The sequence below is a fragment of the Anabrus simplex genome, chromosome X (genome assembly GCF_040414725.1).
Source record: "Anabrus simplex isolate iqAnaSimp1 chromosome X, ASM4041472v1, whole genome shotgun sequence".
NCBI classification, from domain to species: Eukaryota; Metazoa; Arthropoda; class Insecta; order Orthoptera; family Tettigoniidae; genus Anabrus; species Anabrus simplex.
Window position 1 is genome coordinate 195,604,324 of NC_090279.1, and position 21,879 is coordinate 195,626,202.

Consider the following 21,879-nt stretch of genomic DNA (forward strand, 5'->3'; position numbering starts at 1 on the left):
TGACCATTCAGCCAACGAGTCGGACAGAGAGCATTGTGAAACATGTTAAATCTGAAAAACACGTAGTTAAGTGACATAATGAAAGTTCAACCCCTGCTGCTAGTACGTCTCAAAGAAAACAATCTTCTGTACTTACACAGATAGTCGTAAACGACAAAAAATTTCCAGAGATAACTTATCGAAACACACACTTGAAATATTAGCCAAAGCAAATATACCTCTGGAAAAGCTGGAAGGCAAAAGGCTAAGAGCCTGGATTACTGAGTTTTCAAATGAAGAGCTGCCATGTGTGAGAACTCTATGCAAAGTATATTTACCACAAAAATTTTGATTTCATTGATCGGGTACAGTTTAGATATTACGACATCGAAACCACGCACAAAAAGGATACCGAATTTGAGTGCGATTCCCAAATTGAACTATCTTACTCGTACCCAATTGATCCAGTAATTTTAAGTTATTTTGTTATAATTTGCGGTCTTTCTTCCTTTCTAGAAGTTACATCAGACCACCAGAAAAGAACAGAGGCTTTAGTGGGGAAGAACATCAACATACTCTGCGATGAAACTACAGACAGAATGAGCCGTTGTGTTTTTATCATCATATTCCAAGTCTCAGTTGGATCGAAAAGAGTGCTGCACGTTGTTTCTGTGAACTATCTTGATGCAGGAAATACTACAAACTACTCCCATGCTGTTGTAGAAGCTCTATGCAGTTATAGTGTACCATATGATGCAGCTAAAGTGTTTGTTAGTGACAGTGCCTCGTACATGACCCGGTGTTATGAAACACTAAAGTGTGGTCATAGGGGATCATTTAATGCATGTACAGTGCTGGCCACATAAGATCAGCTTGGTTGGCAATAGTTGGGTTGCAGTGATGAGATTTAAATCATGTGGTTGCGATGGTGAAGTGTGCATTTTTGAACACAAGAAAGTGAAAATATAATTATTTACAATTCTTAACATCAAAGTATGGTGCTTCAAAGGAAGCAAAGCTTTTTCCTGCACCTGTCATAACCCGATGGAATAGCTGGTTTCAGGCTGTCTTCTATTTGAGTGCCTACTTTACTGATGTTATATTTTTCAAGATGTTTGACATAAAAGACCTCAACAACTGTGGTATAAAGACCCTGACTGATCTGAGCGACTGAGAGGTGAATAGGCTTCACTCGCACACGGTTTTGTCACAGATCATGAAGCTGGATTGGGTCACCTCCTTGCTGAACTTGAAGGGTCTCTGTATCCTACCTCTCGTCTCCTTTACCCCAAACTGGATAACCTTGACGCCAGTTTTACCTTAATTTGTGAAGGGAATTTTTCTGTGTCCAGTAATGATGCGTTGATTAAGCTTACTCCTCTACAGCAGGCTGCACGTAGAGACACATTTGTCAAAGCTGTTCATTCTTCACAGTGCAAGCTAGCGACATTGAAAGCTAAAAACCCCAACCATAAGCATTTTGTGTCAATTTCTCAAGTTTTGTATCCAAAAAAATATAATTTTGAATAACACCGATAAATTAGATGAGCTTGAGAAATTGTTTAGGAGAAACAGATCTCTCACAAAACGATACCTGGCCTGGTTACTGTTCTCTGAAACATGAATTCGAACCCAGATGAAAGAAAGTGAAAAATGTGATGTCAATGCTTGCATTAACTGCAGTTTAGGCAGAGTTCAGCACATTTCCTAAATACTGCCTTGAATTGTTGTGGACCCCAACGAACAATGTAGATAGCGCATTGTCTCATTACAACACAGTGGTTACAGATAGACGGTGCAATTAGAAAAAAAAAAAAAGCCGAAGTACTGACAATGCTTGTGTTTGAACAATGAATTTGTACTGTGTGTGAACTAAGGATAATAATTGCACTTCATAAACTTGGAATCGTTAAAATTAATAATACCATGAGATAATTTTAACTTTGTAAACAGAAGCTAATTTTGGAAAAATAGATGCAAATTTTGGAATAGACTAATTTTTCAGGTCAATACCTATAAATAAACACTATCAGCAACATTCAGTGCAGCAAGCAAGTCAAAAGTAGAGGGCTCTGTAGCACTAGGAACGGCACAGGGTGAGAGTCATTAGATGAAATTAAATTATGCTCATATAAATGAACATACATAATCTAATCTATATTTCAGTGTTCTCTTAAATAACTAGATCAGTAATAGTTTCATTTCTGTTGTTCATCAGTTGGCAGCCATCTTTGAGTTCACGACTACAATTTACACGTCCACGATTAAGTCATTATCTATTTTCCACAAAGTGATGATACAATTCAGGGATGGTGAACTGAAAGTACACTAAGTTTCCCACAATGTCATATGTACAGTAAAGAATGAAACTCAGTCTAAGAACTTAATCATTTCTAAATAATTATTTTTAATCTTTTTGAATTCATTCACATTTTTTCGAAAATGCTGGTTATTACCGTAATATTCCTTTACAGAATGATTTGCAAAAAGAGAACTGACTTAAAATTTTCCAATTATGAGATGTAAAGAAAAACCACGTAATTACAGTCTTTCTTTTCAGCGGGAATGTAATGGCTGCAATATTTTTATGCCTCTACCAGTATTGGAAAGGAACATACAAGTGTCAAATCAAATCACCTACACTGCTTTCCAGTAAAACACAGAATAAACGTTTGTTTTTGTACATAGCAAAAGACCGATTATTCAGTTTGCGGATTATATGTACACAGTACGGCGATATTAAAAGAATGAAAAACGAAGCCTGAAGCACTGTATTCAGTTATAATTAGAAAAAGGGTTTTAGTTTAGAATGCACTAATGTGCATGTGACTAATGTTTTACATCTGGAAGACACTACGAATACCATTCCGTGATTGAAATAATAACATTAAGTTATTTATTAGACCACCTAATCAATACAAAATCGTCTTGGATGATTTACATAAATTTGTTAACTAATAGTGGTACATGTTTCGCCTTCCCTGAAGGCATCATCAGCCATAATCTTAACCTTAAATTAAAAATAAGCGTCTAAATAACATATAATAATGAAATGAAGCACGGGTACATCAGCTAGTCATTAATAAAACCAAACTGAAACTAGCTACAAATTTAACTCCATTGAAACCCGTCAAACCAAAATATGCTAAATTCACGTTCACTAACCATAGCATTTATCCGATAACCAATTAATTAATGAAGCACGAAATAAAAACAGCCACCACAACAAAAAACACTAATCGTAATTTATTCTTCAATCACAACTCTATTAACATCACAGGCAATAGTTACTCTGGATCAGGAATATACAGACTGAAATGCTCTACATGTAATTTTTCTTATGTTGGCCAAACTGGCCGCAGCTTCTCCACCAGATACGCCGAGCATTACAATGCCCAAAGACACAACAAGTTCTCCGCAATGGCCAACCACGTGAGGGACACAGGGCATAAATTCACAATAGAAGAAGACCTCCATATCCTAAAGAGTCGATAAAAGTAACTCATGACAGAATATGAAAACTTATTTATTTTCCTTGACCAACATTTTAATAAATATAAGAACCTAAATGACACTATTGATAAAAAAAGCCCCTTGTATGATCAGATTCTTATTTTATTACGAGAATCAACTCCCCTCACCAACATATTCTTAAAAATCTTCAACCTCACATCAATTAGCGTTCCCACCTCCCCTACAGCTAATATACCCCCCTCCCTTCCCCCCGCCGCTAGTACCACTAATTCAAATACAACCAATAAACCCATAGCCACACCCACCGTAACATTGCTTCCTCCAATAGCCTTACACAGATACAACACGCGCAGTAATACGCTTGATTATATACGATTTTGCCATCGTCTAATTATAACCGCCAGACTATCAACTTTATTTTTATGCAATCTTACTACTTGTTGTATAACGATCTGTTGTTTTATCCATTGCACTTATTTTAGCAGCCTTCTAATGTTAATTTTGTTAATACTTCCACTATTATATCTCATCACATTGTATTTTTAAACCATCAGTTATTTTTAATGTTATTTTACTTCAAATCTCTTCAAGATTTTAAAATTCATTTCATTAATTATATGTTATTTAAGACGTCAACGGTAGTAGAAGTGCTGAGAAAACAATCCATGCGCACGCAGTCTCTGAATACTCACTAAAAAAAATAAAAACAGTTGTTGGTGAAAATAAAACCCATGTCATGCCAATCATGTGCTTCAATTATTACTTCTATCACCAATATTCCATCAAATAATGCCTCGTCAAATGTTAACGGACGCTTGGGTCAACTTGAAGACGGACGTTTGCGATGATGTGGAGTAACTGCTTGTACTCTTCTGTTTTTAATGTTTGGCCTTGTCTCCTGTCTTTGTGCTCCCTCTTCCTACACAGTCCTGACAATGTCTTTGCCCTATTATGTGTTCCTTTCCTTGTTCCTCGCTATACATATGATGATTTGAAGCCCTTGAAGCTTGTAAATATAGTATGAGGTTTACATAAAGAAAAATGTGCAAAAACAGTCCCTGCATTTTATTATTTTGCTTCCCTTATTTGTTATGTTAACTGCATTTACTATTTTTTTTTTTTGCATCCATGGCAACCCCCCCCCCCCCCAAACAACAGTCCAACAAGTTGTACTGTATTTGGCAAATGAAAACTCCACCGTAAGAGATGAAAATCCACAGACCATTTCCATTCATTTGACTGGGTCAGGAATGGACCTCTGTGGCTCCAGTGACAGTGGGCCGGCCTCTTATCGCTGGGTTCAGTGGTTCAGATCCCGGTCACTCCATGTTAGATTAGTACTGGACAAAGCAGAGGCAGGACAGGTATTTCTCCGGATACTCCAGTTTACCCTGTCATATTTCATTCGAGCAACACACTCCAATATCATTTCAGCTGTCAGTCATTATCATTTGCCCCTGAGGAGTGTGACAGGTTTCAGCAGCCAACACAATTCATATCCTCGCCGCTAGATAGGGGCTTCGTTCATCATGAGAGAGATCACAGAACAAAATGTAATTTGTGTTGAAATACTAATATTTACCTGAGGACCTTTAGGTGCTCCACTAAATATACAAGTGTTCTTTATTTGTGAAGAAGCACTGAAGTCTGTTGCAACTTATTGAATCTGCTCAGCCAACTCCAGAGTTGGTGCAAGGATGAGAGAAACAGGACCATCGCCTTGAGCCAACCTTGACCGACTGCTCATATGAACAAGAGCTGGTAGCGTGTACTGCAAAAATAAATAAGTAGATAAATAAACAACATTCAACAGAAAAAATATGACAGTAATTTAAAAAATTACACTCGGAGATTGTGGGAAATCAAGAGGATGGGACCCACATGTAGAATGTGGGCACCGAAGGCACGATTTCCATACAATTTCTCTACCTCCTAAAAGCATTCACGGCCCACTGAAGCCTGAGGTGGGCTGCGCCAAGTATTTGGAGGATTAAAATATCAATTCTACATTCAAAAGCATTTCTTATAGAGTATTCTTCAGTTAAACCAAGAACAAAGTAATATTACAGCAAATCTCAGGTTCACGTGTAAGTTAATACAGTATTTTTCTTGAATTAAAATGCAAGTAATGCATCCCACAAGTTACTTAAAACTGAAACCCCCCACAAGTTACTTAAAACCGAAAAGAATGCAAATAGAAAGCAATTCATCAAAGATTTGTATAACAACTTGCTGTAGTACCCAATGTAGTTTGTTTACTTTTAGGATTTCTATTACTTGTTAATTATGTGCAAAGTGAAACTTTGAAGATTTCATTTTTGTGATGTTGATTAATATTTTATGAACTATTTCACAGTTTTAAAGATATTAATCTGTGTTCAGTTTAATGTTTTATATTATTTCTTTCTCGAGTAAAACTTTTCACCTTGTGGAAGCCTGTTGCCCGGGAAGTAGTTGATATCACTATTCCAACTGTCGTTACGACTGTCACTAATCAGCTTAGTAACCCCGAAAAGTGTGGATTCAGCGCTGATCTCTGCCATTTTGGATTATTTTTTTTCCACCCCTATACACGCACAGTGCCAGTACAGTCTAAAACAGCTAACTTTTGTTTTTAGAATGAGTGTAATCTATAACACACACATTTTTATGGGCACCAGCACAAAAGTCTTCATATTTATTGTCTGGTGCTTTACACACATCTTAATACAGTTGTTACTTAATAATCCTCAGCAGAAAGAGTTTTCGCATTTGTTCTCTTGTCTTTTTCACACCATTCAATACTCTCATCTCATATAACAGTGGGCCATTGACAGGAATGTTTCCGGTCCACATTTCGCCAAACCACATAAAACGGCTTTGTCCACCTCTTCATTGTCAGCTGTCCTCATCTTTCGTTGTGAGCCAAGGGCATCAGCATCAACATTCTGCTCTATCTTATTTTTCTGTTTTAGAAAAGTAGATAGTGTTGAAGGGCTGATGCCATACTTCTTCGCTATTTCTCCTTTCATTCCTCCTTTTCCCACTCCCCAAATTATTTCCACATTTTTCTTTTAAAGAAAATGGCTTTCCCTTCTTTAAATCCATATTGGAAGAGTTACGTTGCTTCAAGAACGGAAGTTTTTTTTTTCTGCAAGTTGCTTTACGTCCCGACACAGATAGGTCTTATGATGACGATCTGAGAGGAAAGGCCTAGGAGTTGGAAGGAAGCGGTGACAGGAATGTCAATGGAATTTTGACTGGTGTGAAAATGGGAGACCACGGAAAATCATCTTCAGGGCTGCCGACAGTGGGGCTCGAACCCACTATCTCCCGATTACTTGATACTCGCCGCACTTAACCGACTGCAGCTATCGAGCTCGGTCGTCAGTGTGTTAAACAGAGTGTACCACCTGGTATTAGCTGTATAGAAACATGTGCAAAAATACGCGGCAATTAAAACAGAATGAATTTCAATTATATTTTGAAGAAGAAAAAGATGTTGAATATAAGCAAAGAGGCTACATTTTAATTCGTTATACTGTAAGTTCAAAATCCAATACAATTAAATATTTTCACACACATTAAATAGGAAAAAGGGAAGGGGCCTAGAAATAATTACGCTATTCTGAACATTTTGCTAAACTGGCCTTTAACGACGACATTTTACTGTGTTTTGGATTATCTGTACAGTCTCGGCCCTGCATTACATGGACCTAAGTACAGTAGAACCTCGATAATTAGAAATCTGTTAATTCAAAATCTCACCTAATTCAAAGCAGCTCTCGTTCCCAGAAACATGAGGTACGTTTTTGCATGTTATTTAAATCGTTTAATTTGAAATAAGGATAATTCGTCATTCGAAGAACAATGTCGGTCCCGTTACCGAAATTCAGACTTTTAATTCGAAACTGCCTTTACATTTTGAAAAAAAAAGTATTTTACAGAGTAATTTAAATTCAATTTCTCCGAGTCATGAAAGAACGTGTCTTCCAGAACGAGAAGGTGTAACTTGCGGACTTTCACCTACTTCGGTGTGTCTACGGTGTGCTTCATAACTGCTATGTTCGAGTGGAATCGTAATTATTTTGTATTCAGCGATTTCAGGAATGCCACAATATCACGTAGCAGGCAGTGTGCTGAGAGGAAGAATCCTCAAACACTGGCGATGCTGACAGTCGCCGGAAAAGCGTGGCTTGTAGCCTACAATCAATTTGTACGCACCAAACAATACTGTCAATGCCGATGAAACTGCATTGTTTGTTTTTTAAATGCTGAGGCACAATGGACTTACTAGTTCTAAAGGAGAGAATTGCCAGCCGGGAAATGTACTGTGTTGCTATGCAGTGCACGCTGCACACAGAACAGAGTGACTTCATTCCTCTTGTCATAGGAAAGTTTGAAGAGCCACGAGGTTTTAAGGGCGTCGGACACTTTCCATGCCAGAACAAGGCATCTAAAAATGCAGACAGTACAGTAATCCAAAAGATAAAGCATTTGCACAGGGGAGCCAACATAATTTTTCCTCGTATTTGAATCGTGTTTTTCTTCCTTTCGTTACGTGAGGTTGTTTGTCATTGTTATATACAAGTGCATTATTTGAATAATGTAAATGCACTTTGTTGGATACTTTTTCTGAAATTGTATTTTCCATGGCATTTGAAAAGTTTAAACTGAGAATCAAGGTGATTGCATGCGTTAATGGGTCTTAGAAGTGCCATGGTGGAAAATTGTACAAGTATAGCCACTGTATTTACTGTTATTGTAATGCGGACAGAAGCGAGATACTTTCTCCCCTCGCCATAGGAAAGTTCGATAAGCTGCGATGTTTTAAGGGCATCGGGTACATTCAATGCAAGCACAAGGCATCTAAAATGTATACAGTACAGCAATCCAATGAATAAAGCACTTTGAATCATGTTTTCTTTCTTGTGATTTCATTGCTGTAAATGCACCTTGTTGGATATATTTTGGAAATAGATTTTTTCATGGCATCTGAGAGCTTTAAAGTGTGAATCAAGGTTAACTGCATGCAATAACAGGTCTCAGAATATACTGTGACACCGCAAGGGTTGGCATTTTCGAAGTACGTGCTGGAGGTTAATTCGAAATCCGATTTTTGCATTCCAACTACTTCGAATTAACAAGGTTTTACTGTACATATAATTTGACACTTGTTTGTTCCTTCCCAATACTGATATAGTTTTTGGATCCATTTCTCCTTTTGTGTTTTCCCAATGCTCCTAATCTTTTACTACGTGTATTATGTTTTTCTTATGGTCCTTCCATTTTCCTGTATGTATCCAGGTTTCTTCTTATCTTGCACTTCCAGTGTCCAGACAGAATATCTGTTGAGATGGTCCTTAAATGAGAATTGATTCCCACCCTCCCAATGAAGCTGGACAGCAGAAACGAGCTTGTTGGGGCTAAGAAGTAATAGATTTTTAAGAACTGGAATTGATGAGAGAGCGAGCGTACCTATTTGTAGATGGAAGTTTGCGATGATGTGGAAAATGTTCTTGTACTCGTATGTTTTTTGTTTGGCCTTCTCTCTTCTTTCCGCGCTCTCTCTTCCCACACAGTTCTGACATTGTCTTTCTGTTATCTTGTTCCTCCCTATACACAACTCAATCCAAAGCCAGGATATATACAGTAAAATCTTGTTAATTCAAAGTCGTTGGGACGCAAATATCAGACTCAGAATTAAGTGTAGCCGTGTGGTTATGGGCGCATGGCTCTGAGCTTCCATCCGGTAGATAGTGGGTTCGAATCCCACTGTCGGCAGCCCTGAAGATGGTTTTCCGTGATTTCCCATTTTCACACCAACCAAATGCTGGGGCTGTACCTTAATTAAGGGCACTGCCACTTCCAACTCCTAGGCCTTTCCTATCCCATCATCGCCATAAGACTTATGTGTTGGTGCAACGTAAAGCCACTAACAAAACAAAGTGATTTTGAATTAACCGCCCACTCGAAATTCCAAAATATTCCAAGATCTGTTACTGCATTCAAAACCTTGATTCAAGGTTTAAACCCTTCAAATACCACAAAAAAAAAAAAAAAAAAGTATCCAAAAAAGGTTAATGCACTTGGACAACTCATTACAAACATCACCTCACATAAAAAAAATTTAAAATAGATTCAAAGATGAGGAGAAATGTATGCTGGCTTGCCACGTGCAAGTGCCTTATTCATTGGATTATTGTAATATACGCATTTTTGCATGAAAAGTACACGATGCCCATCTGCATTGCAAGAGTACAGGACTCTTCCTTGTATGATTTCCCACCGCATTTCTCTCGGAATTGAGAAATGGAAAAATAATTTCCTAAATGTAACCAACACGGTGCTTTTACATTATTCAAATAATGCACTTGAATAAACCACTAGCATACCTCACGCAATGGAAGAGAGAAAAACACTATTCAAAGACTAAGACAAATTTTGCTGGCTCCCCTGTGCAAATGCTTGATTTTTTGGATTCTTCTTTTATGACCACTTAGGATCACTTTAGTCAGTCCATTGTTCAGGTCTCTTTGAAGAGACTGTTTGGGCTTTGCGGTCCTCCCAGTACTTCTTCAGACCGATCTTCATGCCCTTTCCTCAGTTGAAAATATGAGTGTTGCTGGTTTGTTTCGAGTAAGGGTAAAGCAAAGGTTTGTATTCTTGGGTTTTGTACACAATTTTATCTTATTTGTGGTGTTTTCTGTTGTAAGGCCTATCTCCTTCAGATCCTCTCTTACTTCTCAGATTCATTTACATCCTGTTGTATTTTTTGAGACAAGATTGTGTTGTACTAGTTTCAGAAGTCACGAATCCTGCAGGTATGTCCAAAGAATCCGTCTCCTCTTACGCATGGTATCTGTAATGGGTTCTAGCCCTTTGTACAACACTGTTAGATATTATCCGCCACTGTCCATCTTCCTGGTATTTTTTGTCGATGCAAGTTCTTCCAATCCTCCTTTCAATTTTCTGAAGTCTGTCAGTCTGATTGTTTATTCAGGTGAAAAAGCGTTTTATTTTTGCAATTATTAATAAACATTTCTTTTTGTAGATATCCCATGTTAATTTTTGTGCTTTAGCTATCTGTTCTTGTTTGGATTGAGATTTTTTTCATTTAGGTTATGTGTCATTACTTCGCCAAGATATTTAAATTGAGTTATTTTGATTTCATTACAATTTATAGTAACTTCTTTTAGTTGTGTTGGTTTTTAGGGCATAATTCCTGTTTTTTCAAATATTTTAACGCCAATTTTATTTGCAATCCTATGAAGTTTCGATACCTGGGTTTTTGCTTGTTTTATGTCCACTGCTAGTAATGCTAAATCGTCGGCAAAACTCAGGCAATTTGTTTTGAAATTTCAGCCAATCTTTATTTTTGGGGGACATTTCCTATTATCACAATCCAATAATAGTTGTGGGAGCTCATCTCCGCACCGTAGTCCACTTTTAATTTCAAATGACTTATCTTTCACCCCTAAACTACACTTTTGATTGGTGTGAGTGAGAGTCAATATTATCACGTTTATTAACTTGGGGTGTAGTCCAAGGGGTCTTAAAATTTTAAAGAGATTCTCTATGGATGCAATCTTAAGCTTCCTTGAAATCTACAAATGTTATCACCCTATCTCTGTTTCTTCTCCTGTTATAGTCCATTATCAACTTCAGACTCAATCTGACCAGGACAGCTCCTCCAGGATCTGAAACCTCGTTGATATTCTCAAAGTCCTTTCTCAAGTTGTAAACTTATCCTATTAAGGGCGATTATTGAAAAGAATTTGTATGTTATGTCTAGGAGCGAGATTCCCCTGTAGTTATTAGGGTTGGTTTTGTCTCTTTTTGTGCAGTGGGTGAATGAGGTGTGTTGTCCAGTGTTCTGGTAGTTCTTTAAACCAGATAGACAAGTTTGTTGATGGAGGGCAACTTTTGCTGATCTTCCTGCATATTTCCACATTTCTGCACAAGTCTTATCTTCTCCTGGTGCATTGTAGTTTTTAATTTACTCAGTGCTTGGTAGACTTCCTTTATTGTGGGGGGATTGTTCTCTGGTGGTGATTCTATCAAGGTGTTGGTGTCCAAATGAAGGAGTTCTGTAGGTTCCTCACAATTTAAAAGTTTGTTGAAATATTTAGCCAGAATCTCTGCATTGTATTTATTGTTATGAGCCAGCTTATCTTCATCCTTCATCAGTAGGGTTGGTGGGGAGGTCACATTTTTGGAGCTGTTTTCTGAAGGTTTTATAGTAGTCCCTTGATTGAGTTTTATTGCATTGTTCTTCAATTAACTGGAGTGTGTCCTTATGATGCTGTCTTTTTATTCTTAACACTTGGGTAGTTTTTCTCTGTTTTGCTAGATTTTGAAAGGATAGCCATGCCTGACGTCTTTTCTCCACTATTTCATCACATTCACTGTTCCACCACTGGTGGTTTAATTGGTTGTATACTAAAATCTTCAAGTTTATCTGTGATCTTTTTTTCAGTTGCTTTCTGGTAATTTTCGTCGTTGATTAGCTGGGTAGGATCTATTTTTCTTTTAGTTCTAGGGGCTTGCTTTTATTGTCTCCTCCGGGGAGCGAGTTTAATTTTAATTATGTAGTGATCTGAACCTGTGCCTATTCCTCGGAGGACTTTGACGTTATCCAGTGGAACCTTGATTCTCCATTTTCGAGGGACCACGAAAATAAAACGTACAACATGGAAAAATGAAAACTCCGGGAATGAATGAATACCATCAACAATCTGGCTAAACATCACAAAAATGAAATATGTATAACTATAACCTCACAAAAACTCCTAAACCAAACCAAACTACAGCCCCAATGGGCCTCTGCCTGCCAAACAACCGCTGCTCAGTCCGAAGGCCTGCAGATTACGAGGTGACATGGTCAGTGTGATGAATCCTCTTTGCCGATATTCCTGGCTCTCTAGTAGCTATCTCACCATAAAATAGCCACTCGATTAAAAGTAATCACATAGGCTGAGTGGACCTGGAACCAGCCCTTATATCCTGTTAAACTTGCCTGACCTGGTCGGAATCGAACCCGGGCTCACTGGATGAGAGGCATGTGAGACCGCGAAACCGCATTAATTACCGGTACGAGAGTTCAAAATCTCAATACTTAGAATTAAAATTCTTTCATCTAATAAAATAAAGCACATTAGATACAAAAGCACCCAACATGATGGCAAAATCCCTTCTTTTCTTAATCTTCCATTTTGGTCTCCGGTATACTGTTCGTTGTCAGTTTCTGGAAATCTTGTACCGTGTAAATTAGGCCTACAGAGGTGCCAACTTTGAAGTGGATTATCAGTAATTGCCCTCCGCCCCCAAGAAAAATTTCGAGTCAAGTCCAAAGCATACGCCTTCCTTCTTGATAATGACACACCCCTTTTGCCCTTCCCTCTAGCAATCTATCGAAAAGTATATCATATTACACAATAACATTTGCACGCAACCTGTTGGTTCTATGATAAAACATTCCTTGTAGCTTGTTTCTCATGCAGCAGCTGCTTATCAGTGTAGTTTTTCTTGAAGCATCCTTCCAACTGTGATGACATTTTTGTTTTCTGAACCATAAGCGATACCAGTGCAGTGCAGATCTTTCTGTCAACTGTCAGGTACACTTAACACAGCAAATACAACATTACTGAAGTATTTGTAGTGGAGCTCCTTCATTCACAATTAATTTTACAACGCTTATGGGTAGCAAAAGGAAGTCACGATCGAATAAGTAACGTTACCAACTCACAAGCACTGAAATAAAGTCGATTTAGGAGAAAGGCTCGAAAGGACTCAACATTTTTCCTTTCCTTTTGTTTCCGTCAAAAATTATTTTTTCGTGATGTCAGCTTTTCCGTAATTATTTCCCCTTTGACCGTAACTCCGTAATTGTGAGGTGAAATCCGTAATAATTACGGACAATCCGTAATAGTTGGCACCTCTGCCTACATCGACTTTTAAAGGTTACGTTTAACTACAAAACATGGCTTTGAATGTAAGTTTTCGAAAGCATTATATATAATTCTGCCTGTCACCAATAAAATCAAACTTAACTTTGGTTTGATTCTTGATTTTGTCTCGTTCGTGTATATGTATACTGCCGTCTCTGAACTTCCGGTTCAGCTGGTGGAGTATTTCTTAAAAGACCTTCCATGGTTGACTGTCAAGGTGTCACCTTTGTGGGACTAGGTCTCGCATTACAACTCTAGATGTGATCCAGTGAGGTAATAGTGAGGCCGCTCCTCTGGAGTACAGACGCCTTGTGCAGCAATCCCTAAACTGGAACAGACACTGCATAAAGGTACGTCCACACCAAGATATTTTTGTTAACTTTGTTAATAAACATTGTTAATGAACATTTCTGTCTGTTAATAAACAAAATAGCGTGTTCATTAACTTTTCGAGCATGTTGATAAACAAAATTTCTTTCACTTTTGTGAATGAAACTTTTCATTAACTTTTCGTGTTTTCGTTAACATTTCGGTTCGCACATGCGCAAAGACGTAATTGAAACACGCAAACTCGTAGAGCGCAATACAATACTTTGTTGTTTCTCGAAATCGACTATCGAATCGCAAGCAACTCGTATATAGCGCAGAATTACGAAATACCAGGAAGTATATGACAATATTATTTTGTTGAAATGGAGTGGTCAAATGAAAAGGTCTTGGCGCTCATTGAATCCTACCAGAATTATCCTGTTTTGTGGGACAGTCGGCATCCAAACCACAAGGACAGGAATGCTCGAAAGGATAGTTACTCGGAACTGGCCTCCGAGTTTAATTGCACTCAACATGATATTGAGCATAAAATTAACAAACTCAGAGGTCAGTTCCACAGAGAATTTTTGAAAGTCAAGAAAAGTAAAAAAAGTGGGAGCAGTCCGGATTGTGTTTATACACCAAAATGGTTTGCATATAAGAGCATGCTAGCGTTTATGGTAAGGGAAGAAGATAGCGAGACCACAATAAGCAATTTACAGGTAGAGGTAAGTAAACATGTAGGCTATTTATTATTTTACACATATATAATTCTTAACATTGAGATTATCCATACATAAATAATGTACATTACTGTCAGGGGACTCAATATGTAGGTGACCCCTTGGTTTGAAAAGAGTTAACAACATAGTAATAGTAGTGCTTAAAGTAAATACAAAATTTTAATATTCCACCTTCTCAATACTAAAAAATCATGTGATGTTTTTACAAAAACATTACAATGACATTAAAAGGTACTAGTTTCGGTCCACTGTGGACCATCATCAGCCTAGCCAAATTACAACAGTAAAAGACATAGTGATAAAATAGTATGGAGAAATGAGAGGATCTAAAAGGATGGGATGGTGGTGGAATGACAGATAAAAGTGAAAAAACCGTATTTGCAAATAATGATAAAAGTAACAGAAGTGTTCACAATGACAAGTAAAATCTTGTGAAGTCACGTAAAAACTCTTGATGAGATAGTCAGGTTGGCAGTTGCTCCTCTGTTGCACGATTGACAAATATAACTACGTATATGCTTCTAGAAAGTTGTAGATGTGAGTTCCACTTTTGCGTAGAGGGAAGAATTGTCCAATAAGACTAGCATGTCATTGTAATGTTTTTGTAAAAACATCACATGATTTTTTAGTATTGAGAAGGTGGAATATTAAAATTTTGTATTTACTTTAAGCATAGTCTCAACTCAATACGGAACCTAACAATGAAGTTTATTACTTTTAATGATGACGCTAACCAAGCTAAACACAAAGCCTTTCAATATCTAGGCATTAAGTTGAAAATAGCCAAATTAGGCAAAGACATAGATTTTCTCAAACAATGCATTCGGTTTGATTTAACGCCAAATTTCTTAAGACACAACAAAAAGAAACATCGTATCACGTCACAAACTTCCAAAACTCAAACTAAGACTAATAAAATTTGGTTGAAAGATGAAATCAAGTTTCTTTACAGGAAAAAATCATTCCTTAACCTCAAACTATACGAGTCTCACCTTGCGGCAACAAAATTGTTATCTAAAGCGCATTGGACAATCTTCTTCCAATCAGTTGAAGATAAATTATTTATAGACTTAACCAAGAAACAACATATTTTGGATAATAAATTGGAGAAATTAAAGAGATCCAAATCGCAAGATTATCAAATTAGACGCAATAGTAGACCAGCAGACGATCGTAACCATTTTCATCCACCCGTAATTAACCTATCCAATACTCCCCTAAATCCAAATGAAGAAGGAATTTTAGCCAAGGGACCCAAACATAACTGGCCCGATTTGAACACAACCAATTCACTTATTACAATGATAACAGAATCGGAATTAGCTATCTCTAAAACGCCTTTAGACACACAAGATGAATTAAGATAGGACATCAAAAAGAAACTTAATAACATCCTTTTTCGCAATAATTCACCTAATTTTCCCGCCAATTCTAATAACAGGAATGTACTAACCGATCTGAAGCTCCTGCACACCCTAAACAAAAAAAATTAAGGACAACGACCTAATCGTGACCAAGGCCGATAAAGGCAACACGACCGTAATCATTGATAAGAACGAATATATCAGTAAAACATCAGATTTCTTTAAAGATAGTTCCTTTTCCATAATTAAATAAGACCCCACACAAAAAGTCCAAAGACTCCTTAAACAAACCTTAAAAAACTCCTCCTTCCTACTCACTGAACATGAAAAAAGCCAGCTCATAAGTATGAACCCTGGGCTTCCTACGGCTAGAGCTCTTCCAAAAATTCATAAGGCAGGTGCTCCCATTCGTCCAATCATCAATTTTAGACCGAGCCCTTTATATAAAACCGCACAATTTATTCAAAAGTTCCTAAGCAAAAATTACCGTTTTTCATCCAATAAATCTGTTAGAAATACCTTTGAATTAATAGACAAACTTAATAAATTTAACATGCAACCTCATTACTCTCTTCACTCCTTTGATATCGTAAACATGTACCCAAGCATTCCAATTTCTAAATTAATTCCCATCATCAAAAGTAATTTATCCAAAAACAGTCATTTGAGTAAATTGGAAATTCAAGATTTCATTACATTGTTGAAATTAGTCGTAAATAACAACTTTTTTACGTTTAATGATACCATCTATCAACAAAACGGTCTGGCAATGGGTTCACCTGCATCAGGCATTCTCGCAGAAATCTATCTGGACTTTCTCGAGAACACTAAAATCGACAATAAATTCGACAATATTCTCCTTTGGACTAGGTACGTCGACGATGTCCTAGTAGTTATCAACGAGAACTTGGAAGATGCTCACACCACACTCCAAACACTTAATAACATCGATCCGCATATTAAATTCACATTGGAGTCAGAAGTAGATCAAAAAATCAATTTTCTGGACATTACAATCACTAGACAACAGGAATCTTTAACCTACAAGATCTACAGAAAGCCCACCCAATCGGCAGTCACAATCCGACAAGATTCAGCTCACCCCCTCCCCCACAAAAAAGCAACATATAACAGTCTTGTACATAGAGCATTCAACGTTCCTATGAATAAAAATGATCTTCATACCGAATTGAACACTATCCGCTACATCGCCAGATTCAATGGCTTCAATAGCCATTTCATAGAAAACATCATTAACAAACATAAATTTCGCCCCAAAACCACACTTAAAAAAGAACCACCTAAACATGACTTTTTCCATCTTCACTTACGTCAATGGAATTCACAAGATCACCAACGTTTTAAAGAAAAAAGGTATGAAAATAGCCTTTAAAACCAACAACAACAACACACAAATCTTACATAACACATCACGTGTTAATAAAATAAATAGGTACACAAAATCAGGCGTCTACAGGATTAAATGTAATACATGCTCTAATATTTCTTATGTGGGGCAAACCGGCCGGAGCTTCAACATTAGATATTTAGAACATTTCAATGCAGTCAGATACAACAAATTTTCAGCTATCGGCCAACATATGGTCGACTATAACCACAAATTCACGAATATTGAAACAGACATGGACATTCTTAAAATAGCTAAGAAAGGACCTCTACTCAATATAATAGAGAACTTTTACATTCATTTAGATCAATACTTTAATGCCAACTATAACCTTAACGAAATAACTGAGAAACCCAATATTCTATTTGACCTTTTCATTACTTATTACAGAAAAAACAAATCGGTCGTTCAAAATTCTTTCTTTAAGTCAATCAAGGGTCCCCCGACAGTACAAATACCTTCACTTCCTCTCCCGTCCACCCCGCCTTGAACCTTCCCATCCCTCCCACCCTCCACTACTTACGTCATTCCTCCCCTCCGTATTCACCTACCCCTTTCCTGCTGATCTACTCCGCGCCACGCTCACTCCGTAAGTTGCATTCAATCCAGCAAGTTTGTTCCACGCAGCGCAAGGTGAGTCATCGTTTATATTTTCCGGTGCCTCGCTTGTTCTCTATCCGATTACCGCGTTAATACTATCTTCCTTCCCCAGGTTCATTGGGGTCCCGATTGAACTGAGACTTCTGTTCAACACAGAAAGCCTTTAATTCCACCATAGAACAGGTTCAACTTTGTCAATTTTAATCTGGTGCTAGTCTTATTGGACAATTCTTCCCTCTACGCAAAAGTGGAACTCACATCTACAACTTTCTAGAAGCATATACGTAGTTATATTTGTCAATCGTGCAACAGAGGAGCAACTGCCAACCTGACTATCTCATCAAGAGTTTTTACGTGACTTCACAAGATTTTACTTGTCATTGTGAACACTTCTGTTACTTTTATCATTATTTGCAAATACGGTTTTTTCACTTTTATCTGTCATTCCACCACCATCCCATCCTTTTAGATCCTCTCATTTCTCCATACTATTTTATCACTATGTCTTTTACTGTTGTAATTTGGCTAGGCTGATGATGGTCCACAGTGGACCGAAACTAGTACCTTTTAATGTCATTGTAATGTTTTTGTAAAAACATCACATGATTTTTTAGTATTGAGAAGGTGGAATATTAAAATTTTGTATTTACTTTAAGCATAGTCTCAACTCAATACGGAACCTAACAATGAAGTTTATTACTTTTAATAGTAATAGTAGCATACTTATTTTTCTATTAGCATGTAAGAGTCAAATAAAAATTGATGTATCATAAGAACAGTATTGTGTTTACATTCTTATACTAATGAGCTATGTAAACAAATATACCATAGAAGAATAACAATCCCATTGCACTAACCAAAACAGATTTATGCACATTGATCTTGCCATGGCACACTTCCTTCCTCACTCAAAAAGTAATTTGTAAATTCAAGGCGCACTTTCTTAGCATCTTGTGCTGGCCTGCCTTGTCCTTCATGTATAGGTTGCAGTTCAAATTCATCCAGTCTCCATAAACCTGGAGTGACTGTCCCATTTTCAGTATCTTCACTATCAAATGAACCTGGAGGAGTGTATGTATTTCTTGCAGCTTTATTTCTACGCAAAAAGTTGTGAAGTACAATACATGCAGTCACAATAATTCTAGCTTTAGCTGGAACAAGCATTAGTGGTTTTCTGAATACTCTGAATTTTGCTGTCATTATTCGAAACACATTTTCAACCACTCGCCGAGCCCTGCTAAGCCGATAGTTGTAGATCCTTTCAGGTGATCCCCTCTCAAAACTACCATGGAATGGTTTCATGATATTCGTGCACAATGGGAATGCTTCATCGGCTACAAATACATATGGAGTATCAGTCTCTCTCCCAGGAAGTGGGCAGGGTTTTGGAATATCTAATAGGTCATTCGTAATTGCTGGATATAGACTAGAATTCACATACACTCCACCATCTGATAGTCTTCCATTAGATCCCACATCAAAATAGGTAAACATATAATTTGCATCCACTGCAGCCAAAAGGACTATGCTGTGGGTGCCTTTGTAGTTGTAATAGTGGCTACCACTATTTGGAAGGGATTGTAGTACCACATGTTTTCCATCTATTGCCCCAATACAGTGACTGAAATTCCATACTCCAGAAAATCCTCTCTCTATTCTTAACCAGTCTGTGTCAACTTGTGGAATCTGAAATGAGCAAAGAAATAAAGGTTTCATAGTACCTTAACTTACACTCAAAAATTATGGTTGAGTGCCCTTTTAATAATTTAATTTAAGACCAAAGAAAATAGTATGCCTATGAAAATGTCAAGAACCAATCATGTTTCAACATTTATTATAACAAAACTTGTAACATTTCAGATTGATTATACACAAGTGGACTTCGACCCTGATGATGTATGCAGTGTGAGCACTGAAAGTCAGTTTCCTCTACTGATGGAAATGGAGGGGAGTACTCAAGGAAGCAGTACTTCCTCACAACAAATTCAACCCAAAAGAAAAAAGAAAAGAACTGGTAAAAGCACAGATGATATCATAGCGGAGGCATACAGTGCATTTCAGTAAGTGACACAAGCGCCAGTGACACCAGAGGATGAATTTGATGTTTATGGACGTTTCATTGGCAATGAACTGCGCCAATTTAAAAACAATCCTCATCTTCTGGCAAGAGTGAAGTTTGAAATGCATAATATAATATTTAAAGCATCAATGGAACAATTTCCTAATGAAGGTGGTGAAGCTATAGTTTTAGAAATTCCAAGCGAATAAACTTCATAATGTGCATAATTTGAAGTATTTTTATGCTATATTCTAATTGTATATTTAATTGTAAATATTCTGCTATGTTTTAATGTATTTCTATTCTTGTTATGTTGTATTTTTTTTAAATTTTGTATTGTAATCCTGTACCATAACGTGTAACATTTCACATCAAACACACATGTAGTAACATGTTATAACACGTCAAAATCATCCTCTGGTGTCACTGGTGCTTGTGCCACTTGATGAAATGCACTGTAAGCCTCTGATTTTATATCATCAGTGCTTTTACCAGTCCTTTTCCTTTTTTCTTTTGGGTTGAATTCATTGTGAGGTATCGTCAGAGTCGAAGTCCACTCGTGCATCATCAATGTGAAATGTTACATGTCTTGGTGTAGTATAGGGTGGGGTTGAGTGGGACTGCGAGTGTGAGTGAGTGGGGGCAAGTGTGGGATTGAGAGTACGAGTTTGGAAGTGTATGTACGGGTGTAATGTAAGTTTTAATGTATTCTTAATTTTGTATTCTTCTAGCTATGTTCTAAGGTACCGTAGTTTTATTTTTGTATTGTAATTTTTAGGAATGTTTTAATGTACTTTGAATATATATGGTGAATGAAACTTATTTTTAAAGTGGATTGTGGTAAATATAATTAAGTAATTTCCATTTTTGCTCCTCATTGAATAACCTAACCTTCCATAACCACTTGTATATAATCGAATAATACTAGCCTAAATAGATTACATAAATATTATCTTTGTTTCTTACCTTTACCAATTCCTTGAGATTTTTGTATAAAGCTTCACACACCTCAGGCACAAGAACTGAAATTGCTTGTTTTGATACTCTAGACAAATACATAAGTGAAGTGTAGGAGTCACCAGTTGCTAGGAATCTTAAAGTTATACCAAGCCTATCATTAATGGAGATGGTATTCCAATAATTTGTATCATTTCTTGCAATTTCAGGCCCAATTACTGTCAACAAGAACTGAAAGTCATGTGGAGACATTCTCAGAAAATTCTGAAAGCCTGCTGCATCATGAATTAAAAGTTCTGACATAAGTGTCCTCTCCAAACTTAATTCTGAACGCTTTACCAATATTTTTCTTTGCCACACTTTGCGTCTGCGCTTTTCTCTAATTGCACTCATTAAAATAATGAAAGATGCAGCTGTAAGTATTTTCTTCTTCCTGACCCTATCTATTGTAACCTCACAAACAGATATTTTGGTTTGGACACAATGTTAAAGAAGTTTGTTAACAAATGTTTATTTGGTGTGGACACAATGTTAAAGAAGTTTGTTAACAAAAGTTTATTAACATCTTCAGAAATGTTTTCGTTAACATTGTTTATTAACTTTGTTTCGTTAACATTGTTTATTAACTTTGGTGTGGACTAGCCATAATGGACTCCAGTTGCATTTTCTCCACTGTGGGGACCACCACCCCACCTAAAGGAGCTCATTCCCCCGAAGCCGTTGGTCCGCTTGGGGAGTCAGGTTATTTCCCGCTGGCCAACACTCTGCGCTGGCTGTTTTACAACTGGATTACTGTACTGCTTACAATTTTTAGATGTCTTGTACTTGCACAGAAGGTGCTCGACGCCATTGAAACATCGTGCTTATCAAACTTTCCCATGAGGACAGGAGAAAGTCTCTCACTTCCGTGTGCATTGCAACACAGCACGACCCCCATCCATGTACGATTTCCCAGCTGAAACGCCTCTCCTTTAAAATCATAAGTCTGTTTGGACTTGGCAACTCAAAAAAATAATGCAGTTGCATTTGCATTGACAATATTGGTAGGTGCGTACAA

General features: G+C 37.2%; 1 long non-coding RNA gene across 4 annotated transcripts in view; it reads right to left on the minus strand.

Moving 5' to 3' along the window:
* LOC136886507 (uncharacterized) overlaps positions 1 to 21,879 on the minus strand; it is a 58,223-nt gene that overhangs the window by 16,065 nt on the left and 20,279 nt on the right. For all 4 annotated transcript variants that reach the window (XR_010861809.2, XR_010861810.2, XR_010861811.2 and 1 more), the window contains one exon: positions 5,036 to 5,224. This is a non-coding gene — a long non-coding RNA (uncharacterized lncRNA). The remainder of the gene's footprint in view (positions 1 to 5,035; positions 5,225 to 21,879) is intronic.